The sequence below is a fragment of the Nicotiana sylvestris genome, chromosome 10 (genome assembly GCF_000393655.2).
Source record: "Nicotiana sylvestris chromosome 10, ASM39365v2, whole genome shotgun sequence".
Taxonomy (NCBI): domain Eukaryota; kingdom Viridiplantae; phylum Streptophyta; class Magnoliopsida; order Solanales; family Solanaceae; genus Nicotiana; species Nicotiana sylvestris.
This window is the reverse complement of record NC_091066.1, coordinates 61,493,421-61,514,019: the sequence shown is the minus strand read 5'-3', so window position 1 is coordinate 61,514,019 and position 20,599 is coordinate 61,493,421. Positions and strand designations below refer to the sequence as shown.

General features: G+C 37.5%; 1 long non-coding RNA gene across 3 annotated transcripts in view; it reads right to left on the bottom strand.

Moving 5' to 3' along the window:
- LOC104232380 (uncharacterized) overlaps nt 1-17,382 on the bottom strand; it is a 30,055-nt gene extending 12,673 nt beyond the window's left edge. For all 3 annotated transcript variants that reach the window (XR_011402862.1, XR_011402863.1, XR_712317.2), the window contains exon 1: nt 16,665-17,382. This is a non-coding gene — a long non-coding RNA (uncharacterized lncRNA). The remainder of the gene's footprint in view (nt 1-16,664) is intronic.
- Nucleotides 17,383-20,599: the final 3,217 nt, after the last annotated feature.

Genomic DNA, 20,599 nt, shown 5'->3' with positions numbered 1-20,599 from the left:
CGGTACCTAGTAAGTATTCCGACTAACCTTGGTGGAGTAGTGACAAAGTTCAAGTCAAGACACTAACTATATATATAACCTATGAAGAATATCAATATAAAGCTAACAACGGAAAGCATAATCAATAAATGCTAACAAAAAGGTAAGTATGTGATAACACGGTAAATTAACCAAAACAAGTAAAACACAAAGTGAAAACAGTTAAGGAAACAATGATATGCTCAAATCATCAAGCCATTTCAACACAAGGATAACAATATGAATCACCTTGAGGTACCACACCTCATAATCACAAATCATAATTTACCCTTATGGTATTGTGTGAGCTTCACATTTGAAAAATATTTTCTCGAAATAGCTTCATGCGCTTTAGTCCCCTTATCTCGCTGCATGTGCATTACAATGGAGTACTTTTCCTTACTAGCACCACGCGCATAAGCCCCCCTTATCTCGCGGCATGCACATCAATATACACAACACCCTTATGTTGTTGCATGCTCATCAATCATAACACAACAATCAACTGCACACCACGTGCCCATATGCCACTATATTGATAAGCCATTAGTACCAATGCCACAACAATACATAGCCTATGACTCAACAACAATGTGCAGAAAAATTTAAATAACAACAAAAGAGTACGGAAAGTAAATCAACAATGGAATATGCTTCATTTAACAACAATTTCAATTCAAAGCATATTAATAGCCTAGAGTAGCATCCGGTCAATTACCACACAGAAGTCTATGTACACACTAATCACCTTGTGTACATGTCTTTTCACATAGTACAAGTAGTGCAAATAGACCAAATCCTAGGGGGTAATCCCCCCCCCCACAAAGTTAGGCAAGATACTTACCTTAATTAGGCCAATTCAACATTCAAAAATAGCTTTTTCTTTAAATCCCTGCGACTCAAATCTAACAAAAAATGACTTAATATCATCAAACAATGCAACATGAACCAATTCCGATTAATAAAGCTAAGGTCTTCACACATTTCTCCAAAAGTCAACAAAAGCCAACCCTAGGCTCGCCCGGTCAAGACTTGAGTCAAAGGGTAGATCTTGACTATTCATCACCCTGCGACTCCATATATGTGTTGGGTTTTCAAATCCAAGTCCAATTCAATTCTCAAATTTTAAATTTTATTTTTCAAAACATAGTCAAAAATTCTCGAAATTGCTCTTCAAATCTACTGATTTAGATGTTAAATCTCATAAATAATCATGTTATATAATAAAAAGTGGATCAAAATCATGTTATATACCCAATCATTTGGTATGAAATTCTCCTACCACCGAGTCTAGGGCTAAAAAATATAATAAAATGAGACTAAGTCCTAAAATACCAATCTTTTGTTCAACAATAGATGTCGCAAATGCAGCCATGAGTTTGCAAATGTCATAATATCGCAATTGCGCTACATGACAAACCTAGGAAATGTCACAATTGTGATACTGACTTCGCATTTGCGATGTCTAACCCCCTTCGCAAAAGCGACCAATTAGTCGCAAATGCGACCTGCCCAACTAAAGACCAACCTTCACAATTGCGATCAAGGCGTTTGATATATGATATCCCCCTACCAACTTTGTAATTTTGATGCTGGTGCTCGCAATTGTGATAACTGCAGTTGAATAATGTAACAGTGAAGAATAAGTATCCTTTGCCTTGCATTGATGACTTATTTGATCAGCTTCAGGGAGCGAGGGTATTTTCTAAGATTGATCTCCGTTCGGGCTATCACCAGTTGAAAATCAGGGAGTCAGATATTCCCAAGACTGCCTTCAGGACTAGATATGGTCACTATGAATTTTTGGTTATGTCTTTCGGGCTGACCAATGCCCCAGCAGCGTTCATGCATTTGATGAACAGTGTATTTCAGCCTTATTTGGATACATTTGTTATTGTATTCATTGATGATATCCTGGTGTACTCGCGTAGCCAGGAGGAGCATGCCCAACATTTGTGTGTAGTGTTGCAGAGATTGAGAGAGGAGAAGCTTTATGCAAAATTCTCCAAATGTGAATTTTGGCTAAGTTCTGTGGCATTTTTGGGACACATAGTGTCCAGTGAGGGTATACAAGTTGATCCAAGGAAGATAGAAGCAGTGCAGAATTGGTCTAGACCGTCATCAGTCACAGAGATTCGGAGTTTTCTTAGGCTAGCAGGCTATTATCGCCGATTTGTTCAGGGGTTTTCTTCTATTGCATCGCCTTTGACCAAGTTGACTCAGAAAGGTGCCCCATTTGTATGGTCCGGTGAGTGTGAGGAGAGCTTTCAGAAGCTCAAGGCACTTCTGACCACAGCTCCAATGTTGGTGTTACCATCAGCTACAGGTTCATACACGGTATATTGTGATGCTTCCAGAGTTGGGATTGGTTGTGTGCTAATGCTGGAGGGTAGAGTTATTGCTTATGCTTCTCGTCAGTTGAAGCCCCATGAGAAGAACTACCCTGTTCATGATTTGGAGTTGGCTGCTATAGTTCATGCCTTAAAAATTTGGAGGCACTATTTATATGGCGTATCTTGTGAGGTATTCACTGATCATCGCAGTCTTCAGCATTTATTTAAACAAAAAGATCTTAATTTGAGGCAGCGGAGATGGCTTGAGTTACTTAAAGACTATGATATTACCATTCTATATCATCCGGGAAAGGCCAATGTAGTGGCCGATGCGTTGAGCCGAAAGGCAGTCAGTATGGGGAGTTTGGCTTACATCCCAGTTGGGGAGAGGCCTCTTGCAGTTGATGTTCAGACCTTGGCCAATCAGTTGGTGCGGTTAGATATTTCTGAGCCTAGCCGGGTATTGGCTAGTGTGGTTTCTCGATCTTCCTTATATGATCGCATCAGAGAGCACCAGTATGATGATCCGCATTTGCTTGTCCTTAAGGACAGAGTTCAGCATGATAATGCCAAAGATGTGACTATAGGTGATGATGGCGTATTGAGGATGCAGGGTCGTATTTGTGTGCCCGATGTTGATGGGCTTAGGAACCTCTAAAACCAAATCCGAGCATATACCTAAGTCCAAAATTACCATACAAACCTATTGAAACCATCAAAATACCGTTTCGGGGTCATTATAACAAAAGTCAAACTTCAGTCAATATTTCAAACTTAGGGTTTCAAACTAAGAGTCAATTGATCCTGTTCAACCCAACACCCTCCCTCCCCCCGAAATGAAACCACCCATCCCTACAAGTTTTAAAACCATAGATACACATACGAGAAGCTTCAAAAGGGAAAACAATATTCAAATACACAAAATGACCGGTCAGGTCATTACACTCTTCCGTTCTTCGAGCTCATTCCATACCATAAAAATTATTCAAATTTAGTGGTTATGCTTACATTTCTTCCTTGTCCAATTCCCCACAGCTTTTTCTAGTTATCCATCTCCCTTTTTCCCCCCAAAAAGCTCATGAGATCTTTGATATTTGGAGAGTATTTTTTGAGTAAAATTGCTTGGGCATTGATCTCAATAGATATGTTCGTCCATATTTTTAGCTGGTAAGTGATAAATCTGTTGTTGTTTTATACTTGGAAGGATCTGATTTTCTGGTTCTTTAATTAAATTTATTGTACCATATTGACCTTTATTTATTTATTATAAATAAATTTTTTTATTAACCCTATTTATAGATAATTTTGTATTTTATTAGCGGCAGTGTACTAGGTTGGATGACTCTAATTTATTATAGATAATTTATTATATTGTTAGCCTTAGTCTTGTTGGTGTGGAGGATGTTATCGGAGTAGGTAAAGATTATTTGGGTGAATGGGTGGAGACTTCAAATTACTCAATTTAGCGCCCGAGGACAAAGGTAACGGTACTAATTGTAATTCAAAAGGAAATCTACTTATAAATAATTAGTTGAAAGTGCTACTGAAAGTGATCGGTAAATGCTCATCAGGCGACGTGCCAATTAGTATTGTGCCTGCAAAGGTAAAAGTAGCTCTTTCATTCAAAAGACAGATAATTATGTTGCTTGTATCTTTTTCATATTGCTAGGATTAATGGTGCTAGGCTTAGAACATTCATTCTAAGAATAATAATGGCTTAAAATTTCAACGGAGATTCAAAAGTCGCAGCAACAACAATAACATCACCACCACCATCACTATTTATTGAAGAATATACTCATGGAGTCATTATATTGATAAAAATAAATATTACACGTGGATTTATATGAATGGCTATAAGACAAGACATGTGGATAATTAAGAAAATGGTAGCTGGAGAAATGCGTTAAAAGAGGCACGAGTCGTAACAGATACAAGAAAATTACCCACGAGAGGAGAAGATATGGTCGTTCAAGTTTAAACAGTTACATGAAGAGGTACCGACGGAATGAATCATGACAGTAAAAAGGAATGATTCGTGAATCAGCCATTAATGAGTGTGAATGATCTCAAACATTACAAAATCTTCATGAACAGTTACAATTACCAATTATAACATCTCATTAATGTCATTAATGTCCATAATGATTCGGTCATAAAAGGAGAAAGACGTTGTACTCATAGATACTTATAAAAAGGAAAGAGATATCATTTGTACAGATATGTTCTTATTATTATTGGAATACAATTATTTAGTTTTGCTTTCTATTGATTACTTTGCTATTTCATATTCTAATTTCCTTTGTTATTGCAAGAATATTAATTTTCTTGATTATCAGTAACCCGAGTACTTCTAAAAATAGGCTTTGACCGAAATTCCTATTTTTGGTTAAACAAATTAGTTCTGTTACAAGGAAATTAATAATCTTTTCACTTTCCAAATTCATTTTTCTGTCAAAAAATAATGTCGAATGTTAACAACAACAACCAACGAAACCTACAAAACCAATAAAACCAGCAAGACCAGCTGAACCAACAAAATCAACAAGAAAATGCCACCCCAATCCCATTGCCTCAAAATTTGCCTCGACACTCCTGAGACAACTCACCTGACAGATCAACATCACATGTGAATAATCAACAAGACAAAATGTTGATGATGCATTGAAGCAACTAATTGTAGAACATGTGAACAATGCTCTTCAAGCTTTCAGTAGCGGATTACCAACTGTACCACCAACTCTGCATACAAACAACACCGCAACCATAGAGTATCCACATTCAGGACTCACTAATTTAGGCAACGGAGGAACTCCCAGTGAATCTCGCGATAGAGGGTCAGGTATCCCAATTAATTTTGATTTACAAAGTTTAGTACTAACTTTACAGAAACATCTCAAGGAGCAGAACGATCACATAGATCAAATACCTAGTGTTCCACCTATAATCAAAGGAGTGGATATGAATAAATATTCTCAACAACCCTGGAAGCCAAGTGCCGCTCCTTTGCCTATTCCAAAAAAGTTTAAGATGCCCGATATCCCAAAGTATGATGGGAAAACCGATCCACGAGATCATTTAACTGCATATACAACTGGCGTGAAGGGCAATGACTTGACCAAGCAAGAGATTGAATCGGTTCTAGTCAAACATTTGGTGAAACACTCACAAAGGGAGTACTAACATGGTATTCTCTTTTACCTGAAAATTCTATTGATTCTTTGCTAAGCTTGCAGATTCATTTATAAAAGCACACTCGGGAGGTTAAAAAGTTGAAAAGAGGATGGAAGACATCTTCAAAATAAAACAAGGTGATACTGAGCTACTCAGGGAATTCGTAGATAGATTTCAGCATGAAAAAATGATATTACCATGTGTACCTAATAATTGGGCGACTATGGCATTTGCAAGTAATCTAAATGAAAAAAGCTCAGAAGCTACAAGGAGACTCAAAGAAAGCTTACGAGAATTCAATGCAACAACTTGGAATGATGTTTACAACAGGTATAGCACGAAGCTACAGATAGAAGAAGATACTATCACTAAGTCCCGGGGAGATGAAAGAGTAAGTTTGAGGCGACCAAAAACTGAAAAAAGGTCTGGTAAGAACAGGTATGAACCTTACATGGGACTAGCAGGAAGGGATTCACATTCAAAATAAGAGAACCCGAGGTACAATTCCAGAATAAGAGACAGAGATTCGGGTTCGTCGTCCATGTTTGGAAATGAGCGAGACACGCGAGATATGCAGGACAACGGTAGAAGTTCAAAAGCAAAGATTGGTGGCTACAGTTTCAATGTTAGCACATTTGAGTTGGTAGCTGTTTTAAGAAGCATGGGAGATAAGGTGCGGTGGCCAAAGGAAATGAGATCGCACCCAAATAGAAGAAACCCTGATTTCTAGTGTGATTTTCATTATGATCACGATCACAAAACAACAGATTGGAGATTGCTACAAGGTGAAGTAGAGCACTTATTAAAACAAGGCTACTTAACTGATTTGTTTAGTTAGAAGGGTAAGCAAGCATATATGAAGAATAGACAGGAGCCACCAAAACCTCCGTCACCAAAAAGAAAAGTTAATGTCATAAGTGAAGGGGGGGAGGTCAATGGCATGACATATACGGCTGCAAAACATGTGTCAAAAATCACAGTCACCCACGAGAAACGAGTTTTCCAAGTTCTAGAAGAAGATAGAATAACATTTGATGATGCAGACATAGATGGCGTGTTGATCCCATACAATGATGCACTAGTAATATCTTTACTTGTATATGATACTAATGTGAAACGAGTTTTAATTGATCCAGGTAGCTCTGTAAATATCATTCTTTTAAGAGTAGTAAACGAGATGCAAGTTGATGAAAAATTAATACCCAAAGCATGTACCTTATCTGGATTTGACAATTTAAGTGTTGTCACAAAAAGGAAGATAATACTCACCACATTCGCAGAATGAGTAGTTAAAAATATGAAATTTTAAGTAATAAATATGGATATGGCGTATAATATTATCCTCGGCAGACCTTGGATTCACGAGATGGATTTTGTTCCATCTAATTTATATCATGTTATTAAGTTCCCTTAACAATGAGGAATTAGGCAAATTCGTAATGATCAGCAGGCTTCTAGAAGTATCAATTCAGTGGCGGATTCAAGCATACAAAATGACATTGCAGATGTGAAATAGCAATTACAGAATTTGGTTAAGGGTTTAACAACTCAAACCTCAACCGAAGATGGACAAATGGATATAGACTCAAGGCCTGATACTATTAGATATCCAGATGAGAATGAAAACATCAAAACAATAAATGAGGAACTCGAAGCAGTGGTATTGTTTATACATTGGACAGACAAAAAAGTTTACATCGGAACCAACCTCAGCCAGAGATGAAAAGTAAGTTAATTGAATTTTTTAAAGCTAACACAGATTGCTTTGCTTGGTCGCATTAAGATATGACAGGTATACCACCGGAGAATCCTTCATAAACCAGGTGATTCAGGATGAGGTACAAAAACTTTTAAAAATTTGGTCTATCCGTGAGGTAAAATATTCTATTTGGCTAGCAAATACTGTAGTGGTACCCAAAAAGAATGGTAAGTGGCGAGTTTGTGTAGATTATACTGACTTAAATAAAGCTTACCCGAAAGATTCTTTTCCTTTACCACACATAGATCAACTAATTGATGCTACTGCAGGGCACAAATTATTGAGTTTTTTAGATGCTTATTCTGGATATAATCAGATAAAAATGGATCCTTCAGATGAGGAAAAAACTTCTTTCATTACAGACAGGGGGACTTACTGTTATAAAGTCATGCCCTTTAGTAACAAAGATGTTTCATGAACATCTGGGAAAAACATGAAAGTCTACATTGATGACATGTTAATCAAGTTAGCACAGGTGGGGATCACACCCAATATTTGTTAGATACTTTTCAAATTCTTCGCAAATTCAATATGAAGTTAAATCCTGAAAAGTGTGCATTTGGCGTGTCTTTAGGTAAGTTTTTAGGTTTCCTAGTTTCTAATCGGGGAATAGAAGTAAATCCAGTGCAGATTAATGATATTGAAGAAATACCGGATATACTCACGAACAAAAATGAAGTGCAGAGGTTGACAGGTAGGATAGCAGCATTGGGAAGATTTATTTCTAAATCTTCAGAGAAAAGCTTTAAGTTCTTTCAGTATTGAAAAAGCAGCCAATTTGAATGGACTGAAGAATGCCAACAAGCGTTCAAAAATCTGAAAACATACTTGCCGAACCCATAGTTGCTAGCAAAACCAAAGGATGGTGAAAGGCTACTCATCTATCTCGCCGTATCAGAAATGGTGGTAAGTGCAGTGTTAGTTCGGGAAGATAAAGGTAAACAATCTCCAATTTATTATGTTAGCAAGTCCTTACTAGATGCTGAAACTCAATATCCTCATTTAGAAAAACTTGCTTTAGCACTAATTATTGCATCTAGAAAATTAAGGCCTTATTTTCAATGTCACCCTATTTCTGTAGTGACCGCCTACCACTTACGAAATATATTACATAAGCAAGAGTTATCAGGTAGGTTAGCCAAATGGGCCATAGAACTAAGTGAATATGATATCACATATTAACCTAAAACTCCGATAAAATCATAGGTTTTAGCAGATTTCGTGGCAGACTTTAGCTTAGGGATGGTAACAGAAACAGAAAAAGAACAGCAGATATTTAATGGGTTTAATCCAGGTACTTGGACCCTATTTACCGATGGCTCCTCGAATGTTAAAGGAGCGGGTTTAGGCAATGTTCTAATCCCACCATGGAGAAACTATAAGGCAAGCCATAAATTGCCATCCTATTACTAATAATGAAGCAAAATATGAAGTTGTGATTGCAGGTTTAGAATTGGCACGAGATCTCGGAATAGAGCTGATTATAATCAAAAGCGACTCGATGCTCGTAGTTAATCAAATGCAAGGGACTTATATATCTAGAGAGGCGAGGATGTAGCATTATTTGGAAAAGACACAAGATTTGATCAGGCAATTCCAATCATGGAAAATCGTGCAAATAACTAGGGAAGAAAATGTTGAAGTAGACGCGTTGGCTAATCTTGCATCCACTGCAGAAGTAACAAATGAAAAAAATGCTTCCATAATACATTTGTTTCATTCGGCACTCGACCAAGATAAAAACGAGGTAAATTTCATTAATTTAACCTGGGATTGGAGAAACGATATCGTCAATATTTTGCAGTATGGAATTCTACCTAATGATAAGAAAAAGGCTCAAGTACTTCGACATAAAGCTGGTCGTTATTGTTTGGATCGAGGAAATTTATATCGAAAAATATTTTGTGGTCCTTTAGCAAAGTATCTCGGACCTTCTCAAATAGAGTATGTGATGAGAGATGTACATGAAGAACATTGTGTAAATCAAGCAGGAGGAAGATCCTTGGTAAAAACTCTAATTAGAGTAGGATATTACTCGCCAAAAATGGAAGAAGAGGCAGAAAGTTTTGTGGACAAATGTGACAAGTGCCAAAGATATGGTAACAACATGCACCGACCAACAGAGGTATTACATCCGGTTGTTGCACTGTGGCCTTTTATGAAGTGGGGGATGGATATTGTGTGCCCACTACCACAAGCCAAAGGAAAGGTACGATTTTTATTAGTACTAACTGATTATTTTACTAAGTGGATAGAAGCAGGTGCAAGAAAAAAAAGTCAGGGACTTCATTTGGTGAAACATTATATGTCTGTTGGGGTTCCAAAAGAAATCGTGTGTGATCAGTTCATAGGTGCAAAAATCACATAATTCTTTCAGAGTTGGAAAATTAAAAGGATTACTTCAACACCTTATCATCATGTGGCCAATGGACAAGCTGAATCAACAAACAAAGTTATTATTATAACTTGAAGAAAAGGCTAGAGGAGTCAAAAGGTAAACGACCAGTAGTGTTACCTAGAGTTTGTGGGCTTACAGAACAACAGCAAAAGCGAGTATGGGAGAGACACCGTTTTCCCTTGTGTACGGTGCTGAAGACTTAATTCCAATTCAGATAGGTGAACAAAGTACGAGATACACCCAAGCAACCGAAGAGTCAAATGAGGAGGAGATGCGAATAAATCTCGATTTGTTTGAAGAAAGAAGTGAAACAACCTTGATAAGGATGGTTGCTCAGAAGCAAATTATTGAGCAATATTACAATAAGAAAGCTCATCTTAGTTACTTCAAGATTGGGGATTTTGTACTCAAGAAAGTTTTTTAATCAACGAAAGCAACCAATGTAGGAAAGTTGAGTCCAAACTGGGAAGGACCTTACAAGATTTAAGGTATCGTTGGAAAAGGTGGCCTACAAGTTAGAAACCATGGATGGCAAGGTTCTACCCTCCAGTTGGAATGCCGTTCATTTGAAGAAGTACTATTTCAATGCAAAAGAAATACCCACGGTCAGGTATCGCTCAATTACAATTTTTTATTTTGTACAGTTAAAATTATACTAACAATTTTAGATGATAGGCAAAAGGCTAGCCCACACCAAATGATGATATTAGACTTGAAAGACATGCGGAAGTAACATAATTCTTGGTCTAGGGTTATAACCTTTCTGATGGAAATATAAAGGTTAAGCAGTCATCATCTAAATTATATATACCTCCGAGTCCCGTACGTTTTTCCCTTTTCAGGAAGGACCACATGCAAGGAATAATCAAGTGCTCAAGATTTCATACTTCAAAGCTCAAACACTTGGGGGACTATAAATATATAAGGAAGGCAAATAAGACTGGAACAATCAGAATTCAAGTCAAGCTTAAAGTCTACCCAACAAATCGAAAGTTCAGAGCAAAGTCGCGAGCCAAAAACGCAAGCCTGACTCAAAAACCTATGAAGAATACACTCGTGGATGTAAATTTCAAAATCTTACTAATGTTTAGGTTAAAGGCAATATTTATTTATGGGTTGCAAGATATATCCTTGAATTTTTTACAAATCTGTTGTAAAGAAAACATTTATGAAAGAGTCATAGATGATACTTAAATACATGTAAAGTTATAATTTGAAAGTTGGAATGATACAAAACTTTCCTCAAAGTTATTCAAAGAAACGTGTGTGTCCCTATTTCTTCTTTCGTATGTTTACACTATTATGAAGTTGAGATATATTCTTCATTAAGTGTCGTATATAAAAGGGCCCTCTTTTATGATTCGTGCTTATTCAAAAGAGTCACGAAGCATTTTTAAATGCAAAAGTTAAAATAACAAAGGGTAAAACAAAAACCCAAATATTGAAATAGGTGGGATCTAAAGCCCAAACCTATAATTATAAGACAAGGGTAAACCGCTAAGAGAGTAGAATAGAAACTCAAAATAAAATTATTATAAGAGTTAGACAAAAACTTTATAATAACTTGGTTAAAACTAAGTATAAACTTAGTTCCAACCCGGTTATCTTATACAAAAAAACCCCAAAATGGACTAGTGGTAAGATTTTTCAAAACATTACCCCCAAATGGGACCAGAGGTAAACTTTCAAACATTCCACCAATAAAAAAAATGGTCTTGTTGCGGGACTATGTGCCATGTCATCTTGGAGGCGATAGAGATCCTCCATTATCTGGCGGACAAAGATCATCACTGTGGCGAAGAACATGGACCTGGTCATGTCCTCACATTCGTTGCATTTCATCACGATATAGTCAGCCATTCTTCTAACCCTTTCCCTGATGATGCTCTTTTCTTGCAACAAACGCCCAATCTGCTGAGATCTAGCCTCCAAGACTTGAGTGGCAGTATGATTCTGTTCTTGCAAATGTTGTATGCCTCCCTCTAGCTGTGCCATCAAAGCGTAGCAATGTTCTGTCTCGACTTTGAAGCTCTTGGCTTGTTTGGCCATCTCATTCTCGAGGGTGGTTAGCTTTTTCTTCAAGTTTGTGACTTCTCCCTCGTATTTCCTTTTTAGTTATCGAACAAACTCAACCCGTCCCTCGGCGTTCTTTGCCAACTGTGCTCTAGCTCTTGCCAAACTGCCTTCGAATTTTTCTAGATCATCCCCTACACTCACATATTTTCTTCTTAAGGCCATGAATGAGTTTTTCATTTGCTCGGCTTCTTTCCGGATTCTCTGCAGCTATCTTCATCCTTTGGATCTAGGCCCGAAGGATTTCATTTTCTTGGGCTAATTTTTTCTTCTCACCCTCATCTGTAGTAGCTTGCACATCACTAGCAAACTTGAGGTCTCTGATCTGTCCTTCTAACCTGCTTATGGTGGCCCGATATTCATTTTCTTTTATCAACCACTCGCATTATTTTTGTGATGCTCCGATAAACTTTTGGAGGTGGGGTCTTTTAGCTGGCCTCCAAATCTCAACTTTCCTTTTGTACCAAGCGAGGTAACCGGGACAGACTTCACCTCTGGATAGATCACACACTCGGGTATTTGCTGTCAGACCACTCTTTCGTACAACTGGCCATTAGAACAGATCTCGACCACATGAAGGATAAGGTCTTCATACTTGGGCACTATTTGACATCTCCCTAGCTGTCTCAAAACCCGGTATGAGGCATAAGGCTGGATACTTCTAAGACCCATCAGGAGGAAATGAGGACCTATAGCTGGTATGTATATGATTTCATCAACATGAAGCCAACCCAACGTCCATTCTATTTGATTCGCAGTGACGGAGCGGAGGCAAGAGATCCATTTTACAACCCCTTCTGGCATGTTAAACACGTCGACCCTTGTATAAAACTCCCCTATGCAGCTTTTTCCTATCGACCCATAGTTCATGTACTAAGGACGATGAAATAGATGCTCAATCATCCACATTTGTAGCACCAAGTTGCACCCTTCTAAAAAGTCTCCTCCAGCTTTACAGGCTGTGAGAGTTGGAAGATTTTAGACACTATCATGGGTGCGAGGATACTTTTGGCTTGAGTAAGCAAAGTGTTGATGATTCCAGCTATCCGTACATCGATATTCCCATATTTCCTGGGAAACACTAGAAGACCCAAAAATACATGTGTTCTTCTCATTTTAGTCGATTCCCTTTTCTGCAAATTCTGCTTTCTGGATTGTTGAAACCCCGTCCTTGTCCGTATCGCTGGTATATAAACTGGGAGTGGAAAAACCAGCTGCCAAATCTGGGTATTGGACCCCCTGCTTATCTTTAGTAAATCTAGAAACTTGTGTGGAGTGACAACTCTTGGAGCGACCAAATACTTGTGTCTCAGAGCTTCAGTGCCTCCAATATACCTAGCTATCTCTTCCAAAGTGGGCGTGAGTTCAAAATCCGAGAAATGAAACACGTTGTGAGTTGGATCCCAAAACGTAACCAGTGCCTTTATTATGTCTCCTCAAAGGCCTGATCTTCAATAACCCGGTGAGACCCCCCAAGTAAAGGTTGACCACATAATGTCTTGATTCACCCAGATCTTCCCACCACATATACAGTTCCAAAGGAATATTGGTCATGACCGTCATTGGCAAATTTTAACTCGTGCTCATTCTGCACATTTAAATTAAGGTAATTGGTTTAAAAATAAAGCGAATTTTACAAAAGAGGTCAATTTTATAAAAATTTAAATAACACGGCTACTTCCGCAAATACGGCCCTTCGGCACTTTGAAAAGGAAGATTTTAGGGCGGTGCTTGCTAGGTAGCCAAAAATTTGAAAAAGGTAAGTAGGTGATTATTCTTGCAAAAACAATCTTCCGGCGTCCTTTTGGGGACATTTTGGGCTATTCAAACAAGAACGACATTACCTAATTTTATTTAAGATAGAATAACAACATTTCATTTTTTGGGTTATTTTTGCAAAAATGGAGTTGGACCCGGTGAATGTTGCCTACGTATCCCACATCCGGTGAGAATAAAACTTGCATAGTTCGGTCAGTTTTGACAAAATAGAATAGAGAAAGACTTGAAACTTTTGAAACCAAATTCTTTTCTCTTTTTTTTTTTCAAAATTTCAGCAGAGTTTCGACCTATTTTGGATACGAGATTTTTTTTTCAAAGACGGGTAATCAATTCTCTCATACCTCAATTTTATTTTTCCCAATTCCTTACCTATTCTCGAAACCGGTCAACATGCAAACCGAAGCAAATAATTGTACAACTAGCACGTAAAATATGCATCGGGATGGTCTTTGATTCTGGGGTCCACCTGTCCTAGACGGACCCAACCCCTGTGTTGAGTTCCCAAAGTCAAATGCACATGATGCAAACAAACGTTACTACTAGGGATCCGACATGATGCTGAGTTATTCTAAGTTTAAAAAACCTGTGTATATTGTTCTAGACTTGTGTATCCGAGCGGACAACTCGAGCCAAGGGGGGGATACATACCGGGAACCAAAAGGCCATCCGGCTTTGTAACTTGTCTGAGCCTCTTTCTTACCTCAAGGTATGACACTAACAGAAAGAGGAGTCACGCCAGCGTGCACATCCCCGAAGATGAGAAGAGAAGGGTTTCGTAACAGTTCATATACAATTCAAATAATATCAAAGCGGCATTTAGCACATCAGGCTCAAATATGCAAAAATCAGATAATGAATAAAGCCAAAATATAACAGTTATTCCAAGCTCGAATTCTGAACCCTGAACCAAAAGTTCTGGGTTCTTCGCCCCAGCAGAGTCGCCAGAGCTGTCACACCTCCTTTTTTACACCCCGAGGGTATATAATGGAGTTTTTCCAATTAAAGTGATATTATTCGAAATGGAATTAATTAATTTATTTTTTTAAAGTCGCCACTTGGGATAATTATTTTGGTGTCCCAAGTCACTTGTTTCTTATAAAATCCCAAATCAAGGAAATTTCGACTTTACTTTATAAGTCCGCGAAACAAAAATTCTAGATAAGGAATTTTGTTAACCCGGGAGAAGGTGTTAGGCCTTCCCGGGTTCCGTGGTTCTAACACAGTCGCTTAAATTATTAAAATTGTCCTATTATTCGATTTATTACATGTTTTAATCTCTTGTGCATTTTTTACCTTATAACCACTTTTATTTAATTATTGTTACATATAGTGAATCATGTCACGGGAACCGTATCAACGATCAACAATATGTTTAATTTTTAAAAATTAAATTGTGGACGGGTCACATAAATGTACCCCCGAATTGTAGTAATTAGGCATCACAACTACGTCACGGGAACCGTACCCGTAGCTATGACAATTATTTAATTAACGCGCCTAAGTAGACTACCAAAGTTCAAGGTAATTTCTATACTAATTTTATATTTATATGAGGGTCATAAATTAAACGATTTTTATTTGTGTATGGCACACCCCAAATTATTTTAAGAAAAATTAGTTCTTGATCTTAATTTGCGAGGGCCATGTGTTATAGATTTAAGGCATGACACACCTCAAATTATTTTAAGAAAAAGGGTTATATATATTTTAAAGGCAAACTAAAGGTACTCTTATTTTAATTTTATTTAAAATTAATTATTACAATCACATTACAGGAACTGTACACGTAGTTGTAATAATCTAACTACGTGCCTAAAGCAAGCTATGGAGTTCATGAATTATTTTTCTAAAGCTAATTAGAGATTATTGCGAATGTTGTATGGTATGGAGTTATGGTGGGGAAGTATTATCACTTAACTATTGTTGTAATTGACATGGTTATGCATAGCACAAGCAATCAACGGGCCAACATTAAAAGGGGTTTTAAAATTGGCCCAACTGTGTTACCTACATATGCACACGTTTCTTCCAAAATTAAAGCCATCTCTTCGCTTTCCAGTATGACAACAATGGTACAAAACCAAACCAACTGTATCACCATCACATTAACAACCAAACTTCCACAATTGCATTCAACTAATTCTATACGCCTCCATTGTCTTGGGATTAATATCTCTATACTACTAATTAAGGCATGAATAATTAAATCCAAAGTATTAACTAGAAAATAGCATACATCCTTCTCTTAATTAAACATGGGTTAATAATTAGGTGCACTAATAACATTTATGAGCATGATAACATCATTTTAAAGGTTGTGTTCCAACCACTACATTGTATTTTTACAGTTCAAACATCAAATAAAAGGGAGGAGTCCAATTTCTAAACATTTAAGCAATTCTGAAGCAACTAGATGAATGTTGGCCCACGTTTGCGGGCTTAACAATTGAGATTTGCTTGCAAAATTTACGTTGCATTAACTGAAACACAATTGAAATTCTTTAAAAAAAAAGTACTAAGTGATACCCTAAAATGACTATATGCTTTCAAAAGAAATTCGGGATCGGAGTATTCAAGCAGTAGAAAGTCTTCTTTCTCTTCTCCAATTACATTAACAAAGATGTCCAACAAAGTTCGATTGTGCTTAAATGTATATACATGTAGATTAAAACACCCAACATGGGTGTGTTAGTCATGAACTTGATTTAAAAAAAATATACATTCAGTTTATTTTCAAAGATATATCTGTCTTCTTAAATTATATGCACCACAGTTTTACTTCCAGCACTCGAAAATTAGGCCAGAAAAATTAAATTGAATTTACAATCTAACATAAAATTTAGTTCCTCTTCAGAAAACACAACAAGAGTTTACTAGAAAATATGGACACCTCAAGACAACTAGGCAACAATAAGAACTTCAGAAGAATAAGGAGCCATCTACAGAAAGTCACAAATTTGGCTCAAAAAAATAGGTCAATCTCAAGAAAGGAATAAACAGACTTGCTCGTTTCGTCGAAACACAAAAATTTACATTTTTTAGCACTTGAAATACATTACTCATAAACTCAAAGAAAGCAATCATTGCATAGAATCATCTAATGATAGGAGAAAAAGGACGAAGAATGAACCTGAAATTGGACCTTTCAATTGACAAAACTTCAGCGATTACAACAAATTAAGCTGACTTCGAACCAAAATACGACCTAAAACTTGAAACGAACATCAGCAAGAAAACAGGAATCGACGAGCTTGAACCCAAATCAACACTTTTTTTGGGTGATTTTTCTTTGATTTTTTCACTTGAAAAAAAAATAAAGTAAACTGGAATGAAAAATGAAATCAAACCATTGCTTCTTTTTTTTTTTTTAATGTTTTACTGAAGAGAAAACAGACTAACAAAAACGGCTTGAACAAAAAATGACAACTTCAAGAACCCTAAAAGATTTTTCCTAGATTTTTTTAATCTCTGATTTTTCTTCCCCCTTTTTTATGCAAAGAAACTTACCTCATATATATAACCTTCAAAAATCTCCAAGGTTCTACCCAAAAAATCCGAAAATCTTCACATTTTTGAATGATTTTTGGGACAAATAGAAGGCGTGGATCGATTTACATCTATCCACGGCTCCCATTCATCTAGCAAATTATTCCATTTGTATAGAAATCATGCAAAATTGGAGCGAATATTCGTTCCTCTCTGACAAAAATCGTTGGGAATCAAATGACGTGGAGGGAAAGGGTCCCATTTGAGTGAACTTGCCTGAGTTCCAGGCGAGTTGAGGGCTGTGTCGAAGAGGAAGAAGATGAACAATAGACAAGGGCTCCGTTTCTGTGGTTTCAGATTTAGGGTTCGAATTTTGGGGAAAAAACATAAGGATGTTATATAGTGGGGAAGATGGGTGGGTCAAATAGGCGGGTCCGGGTCATTTTTGTTTGGCTGAACCGGTAGAGGGAAGTATTTGGGCTGAGGTCTTGAAGGGTGCAGCCCAAGTGCTAGACCTACTTTAAAAAATCATTTTTCCCTCTTTGTTTTATTATATCCTTAGTCTCTCTTTCTCTTCTTTTTTTAATTAAAAATCCCAATAATTAAAAATCCTAAATTATCTAAAATATGAAATTAAACTATTTAAATAATTATAAAAATTATAAGCATTACTTAATTCTAAACTAAAAGAGAAAATCAATAAACTAAAAATTAAAAGACAAAAAATAAAAAATGGGCTATTTTTGTGATTTTCAAATTTTTATAAAGCAAATAATTACTAATTAATTTTAAAAATGTAAAAACAAATCCTAAATGCAATGCATGATATTTTAATACTTTTTTCATGATATAAATAAAAATTAAATATGCATAGAAATGCAAATAATTAAGAAAATTCTAGAAAATTCCTAAAAATGGCAAATAATCAACAGAAAAATCTATTTCCCTGGGATTCTGTAGGAATATTTCATATAGGGAAAAAATCACATGCTTAGAATGGACATCGTCGGACACCTCTACCAACGACACCAGGTAAAGCTAGATTTATTTTATTTATGGCTGACTACTTCTCGAAATGGGTAGAAGCACAGGCGTTCGAGAAGATAAGAGAAAAAGAAGTTATTAACTTCATCTGGGATCATATCATGTGTCGATTCGGGATTCCTTCAGAGATAACATGTGATAACGGGAAGCAGTTCATCGGAAACAAAGTAACAAAGTTCCTCGAGGACCATAAAATCAAAAAAATCCTGTCAACACCCTACCACCTGTGCGCAAATGGTCAAGCCAAGTCCACAAACAAGACCATCGTTCAAAAATTTAAAAAGAAGTTAGAAAGTGCAAAAGGAAAATGGAGAGAAATGTTGCCCAAGGTGCTATGGGCATATCGAATAACTCCAAAATCAAGCACAGGAGAAACGCCTTTCTCTCTGGTGTATGGCACTGAGGCTTTGATACCGGCCGAGGTCGGAGAGCCAAGTGCCAGATTTCGACACACCATCGAGAGCTCAAACAATGAGGCCATGACTATGGTTCTCAAACTATTGGATGAAAAGCGAGAAGCTTCGCTGGTCCAAATGGCCGCCAAAAAACAAAGGATTGAAAGGTACTATAACAAGAGAACAAATCTCCGACATTTCGGAGTCGGAGACTTAGTCCTAAAGAAAGTCACCCCAAACACTCAAAACCCTAATGAAGGAAACCTAGGCCAAACTAGGAAGGACCGTACCACATCCTCGGACTGATCGACAAAGAGTCCTACGAGCTCGGTACCATGAAAGACCAAAATTTTCCAAGCAATCGGAACATATCAATGCTCAAATGCTACTACTGCTAAGGTGTCCGATGGAAGACGCCGAAACATCCACCGACTCGATGACCTTAGGTTTTAAAGCATGCATTGCATTGTTTTCCTTTGATCAGATTTTATCCCAATAAGGGTTTTACCGACAAGGTTTTTAATGAGGCAACATATATATGCTACCTAAGGAGAACATAACAAGTATGCAAGGCTTCCCTTCACTCAACCTCGAATACTGGGGGGCATCCCCCCGGGAGATCATCTCCCCGAAGAAATCAAGACGATCCATAGAGGGTCTAAATAGAAAAATGATGTATCAAGCCAAACGGTCGAATGAACCGTGTCCGCATAGAATAACCAAACCCTCAACGGGAGAAAACATGTGTGCTTGCACCAACTAAACAAAGGAGTATCTTTTACAATAAAAAATGCTTTGTGCTTCAAAGAAGTTTGCTATTTTTACAAAGAAACAGCCCCAAGGCCAGAAATTTCCCGAACACTTGGGAACTAACATCAAAAACTCAAAAGCGTAAGACCTGCTGGCCGGAAACTTCGAGTTCATAAGCCCTCAATGAGGCAACATCAAATTTATGAAGAACGGCTCCAAAGCCAAAAACATTTGATATCTTGGAGACTATCACCCATCGAGCTAAAAAAACTCGAGGCCATAAGACCCCAAACAGGTAGCCTCGAGCCCGAAAGCCCTCTATGTGGCAATACTAGAAAATTTAAGACCACCAAAATACCAAATCTTTAAGACCTCAAGCATGGCATGAATTATACTTGTGCCAAGTAACCAAAAAATCTGTAAGACCTCAAGAATGGCATGCTCAAATTTAGAAGACCTTACAAAAGGCATAATCCCGATCTTAAATTAAAGGCCATATATTTGAACTTGTAAGACCACTAAAAAGGCATACCCTCGATATAGACGCCAAGGCTACCTCACTTGGGGACTAAAAGGCTGCGGCCAAATACAATGACTACGGTCACAAAGCTATACCAACTAAACTAACATGACTCGGGGATGCCCGACCGTCGCCATAAAATCACAGGCCTTTAATCACATCGAGAATACTTCGAAATGAACTGGTTAATCAGGCTACCCTCGGCACAAGCAAAAGAGTTTCGATCATGTTAGCTCCAAATAATAGGCTTCGAAACAATTCAGCCATCGAGCGAATCCTCCCGAGGTGCTCATTTATCGCTACACAAAAGCTCACAATCGAGGTTCTTATTAAACTGTTGAAGAGTCAGGCGAACACAAAAACTTCAAAAAGTCTTTAACGAGGAAAAAACAAAGCCTTGTTAGAGGTCGTACTGACCCAATGCGTAAGAGCCCAAACTCTAGCCTATATTAGAGGTCGTACTGACCCAATGTGTAAAAGCCTAAGCGCCAACCTATATTAGAGGTCGTACCGACACAACGCGTAAGAGCCCAAGCGCCAGCTTATGTGAGAGGTCGTACCAAGCCTAAGGGCCAGACTAAAAGAGTCTCAGGGTCAATGAAAGGTCTCACCGACAGAATACGTAAGAGCTCAAAGGCCTGCTCAAATAGCCTCAAGGTCGATACTTTAGACCTAAAGGTCAATAAACTCAAGTCAAAACATGACTTGGGGACTAATCCCAAAACTATCAACTTTCGACCATTACAAATCGCTCAGCGGTAGCAGGAACCTAAGGGTTTCAATTTAAGGTCCAAATTTCTGATCAATTGTCAACAAGTGTCATAGCTTATTCCTAAAAAAGTAAAGGAAAAACGAAAAGCGATGAAAAAC